Here is a 6032-nt window from a genome sequence, read left to right on the forward strand (position 1 = left end):
TAAAACATATTTTCAGTACAAACAATATAAATACATGTGCGTTTGATGTGTGATTCATGCCTACCACACGTCACACCTTAACTTTAATAAGATTAATTTGGACTATTGAAGTTTATATGTAGTGGTTTAACTAAAAAAAGTGATTGTTACTTCAGTGCCACTTAGATAGGGTGTCGCATTCAGTTTTATCTATAAGATGTGTAATGGTTTCACTAACCTCCCCCCCCCCCTCTCTCCTTCTACCCCCTAACACCCCGTTAACGCCTCTATAGAACGGTGTTTAACGTCCCACAACAACTGACTAGGTAGAAGCACCAACCCACTACACTTAGTCTAATGTCCTACTACCTAATTACGTCCTAGGACACGTGTCGCATTAAATTTGCATCCCTCAAATTTAAATATTTATTTTACTGGAACCTATATTAAAAGATTCTATTATAAATTATTAATAAAGCTGACTTTTAATGATTTTTGCAAAGACAAAATAAAAGTACAAGCATGTACGTGTTGTGCAAGACTTTTGCATGATGTTCAAAGTTCTACATCGTGGTCATCATAAACATGCACTTTTCTGATGCACGAAAGTCAATCATATAATACAATCCTCTCATTTTCATCCTATAAACATTAAAACCATCTTTTCACAAGTGTGTAATATATTTTTTAACCAGAAACAGCAAATTTTTTCTTGGGTTAAAGGATATATAGATGACGAGGACCCATAAATCACTACTAGAAAATCTGAAATCTCTTACACCAGTTTCCGTAGGAAATGCGTGACAAATCGTGTTTTTTGATGCATTTGTGACAAAATCTGATGTAGGAAAACACCTCGTAGGAAACCTGTTTGCAACGCATTTTCTACGCAACTTTCTACACATTTGCTACAAAATTATCGCGTTGCATTTTGCTACACATCTCCTACAATAGTTCCTAATTATTATAAACTTATTATTATGATAAAATAATAAATATTATTAATAAATATTATTCTTAGTGACACATTTCTGACAAATAAAAAATTTAACAAAAAATAAAAAACATTAATCCGGCATTTTTTGTGACACATTTTCCACAAACAAGATAAAAATTTGGTATTTTTTGTTACACATTTCCTACAAACTAATAAACAAAATCAAGATTTGTTGTGACAGATTTCCGAGAAACAAAAAAATTATAAATAAAAATCAAATATATTTGTATTTGTTATCTGACGACACAAGCTTTTAATTAATTAAAACAATAAAATAAACTAAAATCTATTTTTTATGCTGAAAAATGGCAAAAATAATCTTTAATACCAAATAAACCTGTTTTATAAAATTCACCTCAATTACAATAGCATAAACTTAAAAATCATGCATTACAACGAAACTTCATATATAATACATTTTTGAAAATGATATCCAAAAACTAACACCAATTGGTAGGATGCCAATTTTACATAAACTCTTGAAATTGTTGTTTAAGTTCTGATCTTTCTTCGCTTTCTTCTTTAAGTTGAGCTTTAAGGTCTATCGTCCGGGATCACATAACTTGTACCTAAAAAGATAAACAATAATTAGTAAATATTTGAGACAAAAGAATAGGCGAGTTCGGGTCAGTGGTCAAATCAGGTTTTGGTTAGAACGTTTTCGGGTTACGTGGACCGATTAAAAATCGCCCAATTTTAGTGTAGTAAGAGCATTCACATTCGACAATCTATCCGTATCTCTATAATTTAACATGGTAAAGAAGTCGAACTCTCAAACATCATGGCAGGGCCCAATAGAAAACATAGCTAACTTACAATGGAAAAAAAAACATAGCTAACTTGCAACAAAAAGATCCAAAATCACAAATTATAGAAGCTGCCACTTTTTCCAATTTTGTTCAAATATACATATTACCAATTTTGCCATCCAATTAACACAAAAACATGTAAAATACTATTCTCCAAAATACCATCTAACTACAAGGCAGTCACAATGAAATGCAAAAGTGAATCAGAAAAAAAGGATCAAAATGCCTGCCACATGAGTTAGCATCTTAGTGAGAGCGTGCTTGTATCATACATCCATGCTTATGACAAAAACATTTTTAACTTCCAAGTGAAAATGTGAAATCAAATCATTGATGACTCATTTAATATGAACCAGCCAAAAGACATACAAGTTACACATATATGCACACAAACTTTTAGTTTGTAAATTGCATTATTAGAGCTCATTAAACTTGTTCTTCGTTGTACACAGTTTATCATGTTTCCTAATTAATTCACATAAAAACAAACGACTGTTCATAAAATAAAAAGATTGATAAAACAATAGTTTAAAAATTGAGGTTCAATTCATTAATTAGAGCTTCAAACGACTGTTCATAAAAAAAAAAATTAATTAGTGCTTCAAAGTTCAAAATATCAAATTAGGGCTTCAAAGTTCCAACTAAACAACACAATTTCAAGAAGCTAAAACCAAATCAGAAACACAAACCTTGTACTTCAAATAGAAGATTGGGAGCAAGCACCTGCAGATTCTTGGATACTAGAACTGGCGATGGGAACAAGCGGCGAGATCCGGCCGGCGAACAAACGAGCGGCTAGGGTATTCAATATGTTTTTTTTTTTTTTTTTCTGTTTTTAAGCAACTGGGATGGGAAACTAGAGGTATCAGATGGATTTTGGGTGGGGAATCAAATTAGGGGAAATTTAGGCGGAAAGTATAAAAATTGAGCGGGAGTTTAAATTTTTTGGTGCAGGGTGCAATATGTTATGGTGTCTAGAATGAATCAATTCTAGAATCAATTCTTTACTCCAATGAAGAAACGTTTGTGGTATTTTTTTATAATTTAATATCTTCCTAAAATATGTTATGGTGTCTAGAATGAATGAATCAATTCTTTTTTTTTTTCACGGCAAATTTTGGATCACTGACGGACCATTGGAGTATTATCGTGTCAACAGCGAAATCACCCGATCATACCCATCTCCACTAAGCATAATGCCTATACACCAATTCAGGAGGAAACCCAATAAATATGGGAAAACCCCCTTTGTGAGAATCGAACCCAGCTACTATTGGTCCCAAAAACTTATCCCACCCCCAAGATACCACTAGGCTATAAAGCCATGGGTAGAATGAATAAATTCTTATATTTTTTTTCAAACGCTATGAAGTTAAAAGACTTTGATATCAATAGATCCTGGGTTCGATTCTCACAATAGGGTTTTTGACTTTTTTTCTCCCATATTTATTGGCTTTACTCCTGAATTGGTGTATATGTATTATGCCTAGTGGAGATGGATATGATCGGGTGGTTCCACTGATAGCACGATATGGTTCATTTAGACATGTGTGATCCACTATTGGCCATTTGTGATCCATTAAGAACCAACATGATCAATATAGACATGTATGATCTACTATTGACCACTGTGATCCATTTAGGCCCAATATGGTCCATTAATGTAACACTCGTTACGGCTAGCACCAGAAATTCGGATCATAATGTAACTACATCGCTTACAACGCTATTTCGCATATAAACGCATACTTGAATACGCTATATCGCACGTCACAACGTATACACTAACGCTCACGATGACATCGCGTGGATAGTTAAGCAGCTCCCATTGATCGTCGTCATGCAACGCAATCACGTTAACGACACCATCGCGTGAGTAACTTAAGCGGTCCCCATCGATTGTCGTGATGCGTCCCGATGATTCCACCATCTGCCTAGTTCCGCGCCCCGATGATTCCTAAATAGTCGTTATGGATTATCTTGAGCAATCTGATTCGCTTAGTGTCGCGCCCCGATGATTTCGCCATCGGTTGGGGTGTGACAATTAAGACATGTATTATCCACTATTGTCCATTGTGATCCATTTAGGCCCAAGATGGTTGATTAAGACATACATGATATACTATTGGCCATTATGATTCATTTAGGCTCAATATGGTCCATTGAGACATGTATAATCTACTATTGTCCATCATGATCCATTGGCCTAATATGATTCATTAAGACATATATGATTTACTATTGATCGTTGTGACCTATTAAAGCTCAATATGGTAGTACATTAAGACATGTATGATCCATTATTGGTTGTCGTTGTGATCCATTATGGCCCAATATGGTTCATTAACACATATATGATCTACTATTGGCCATTGTGATCCATTAAGACCAGACATGATCCATTAATAAATATATGATTACATATGAGCTCGGTACCGAACGTACCGGTACCAAAAATGGGTACCGTTACCGAAAATGGGTACATACATATACACATATTTAGTTAAACATTGAAATATTATAACTATTACGTTGCAAATGCATAGTAAGTTGCTAAGCATTTCCGAAACAATTATAAATAATAATATTAATTAAATATTTAAATATAGTAATAAATTTTCCGTCACAAATGCGTAGCAAGTTGCTACGCATTTCCTACGCAATAATTAATAATAAAACTGATTAAACATTAAAGTATAACTTAAGTATAATAATAAATGTTTCGTTACAAATGCGTAGCAAGTTGCTACACATTTCAGACGCAAATAATTAATAAGAGTATTAGTTAAACATTTAAATATGATCCGAATTTAATAATAAATGTTTTGTCAAAAATGCGTAACAAGTTGCTACGCATTTCTGACGCAACAATTAATATTTAAATGAATTCAACATATAAATATAATTCCAACAAATAAACAATAGTTCCGTCGGAAATGCGTAGCAAGTTACTACGCATTTCCAACGCAATAGTTAATAACGATAATAATTAAATGTTTAAATATAAATCAAATACAAATATTATTCATTCGTCATAAGTGCGTAGCAAGTTGCTACGCATTTCCGACGCAATACTTAGAAATAGTATTTATGTCGCTATTGCGTAGCAAATTGGCCAAAAAAATATAGGCTTTCATTCTGTAGGAAATGCGTAGTAAATGTGTTAGAATTTGTGACAAATTTTTTTGCGTAGGAAAATTCCGTAGCAAAATGACCACTTTTCTAGTAGTGAATTCACCCACTTAACCAAATAAAAACAAGAATTGATAGTTAAACCAACCTTTACAATTCAAATATTTATTTGTGGTGGTTAAGGTTTTTGTATAATTTCTCTGTGCATTGCACATGATTAGTTTTAACGGATTAATCTAACGTCGATTTATCAAAAAGAACAAAATCGGTGACAAGCCCTAAACATGAAGGATAATTTGTGTAACTAGTGAGGATTAAGAACAAAAGGTGCATATTCCTATACACCAAAAGAATGAAAGTAATAAGCTTTGACAACGTTGAGGCATGTTTGGAAGATGAGAAACGACATTGAATTTAGAAATATTGGTTCCACTACTTACAAAACAGTAGAAGAAATAAAATCCAATTCGTTCTTATAGCTAAAAGGAAGATCAAAAGTGAAGAATATCGATTGGGTAGATGGTGTGATTTTAATGTTAAAGATGTAATAATGTAGTTTCGTTTTTTTCTTTTCTTTTCGCTTTTCCTATACGTTGTTGTTGGGTTTTACAGCTTTGCTGACCCTGTTCTATATATCATAGAATCTTTTGTCGTTCAAAAAAAACCCTAAAGAATGTGTATGTTTGTCGTTTTGAACCCGGTGGTGTATTTATGAAATTTAAGACAAAAAAAAAACTAGTGTAAAAACATCGAATATAGTGATTAGAACTTATTGGGTAGCTTTGATTATGAGCATACAACATAAATACGAATTTGGATATATGAGTTCATGCTACATTTTGACATAGAATAGGATTTTATGTGAATTAATGTTATAACTGTAACTAATTGATGAAAATTTATCTTTACCCAAAAAATAATTGATGAAAATTTATTATAATCAACATTTACATTTATTTGCATGATAATCCAAATTGGTTATTGGTTAAGACAATGATATTGGCTAAATTTTACTCAATAATTTGGTGAATTGATTGGCCAAATTTACTAAAATAATAGTTTGTTTAGACATAAAGTTATTAATCAAAATGTTGACGTGAGTTTAAAGTAGGGGT

General features: G+C 32.5%; 1 long non-coding RNA gene across 1 annotated transcript; it reads right to left on the bottom strand.

Annotated features, from left to right (window-relative positions):
- Window positions 1–1359: 1359 nt before the first annotated feature.
- On the bottom strand, window positions 1360–2773 carry LOC110905511. The gene is made up of 2 exons (XR_002573188.2): window positions 2475–2773; window positions 1360–1545 (listed from the first exon to the last, which is right to left on the bottom strand). It is a non-coding gene; the product is annotated as an uncharacterized LOC110905511 (long non-coding RNA).
- Between the last annotated feature and the right edge of the window lie 3259 nt (window positions 2774–6032).

The sequence above is a fragment of the Helianthus annuus genome, chromosome 14, assembly GCF_002127325.2.
Source record: "Helianthus annuus cultivar XRQ/B chromosome 14, HanXRQr2.0-SUNRISE, whole genome shotgun sequence".
In the NCBI taxonomy this organism is placed as follows: Eukaryota; Viridiplantae; Streptophyta; class Magnoliopsida; order Asterales; family Asteraceae; genus Helianthus; species Helianthus annuus.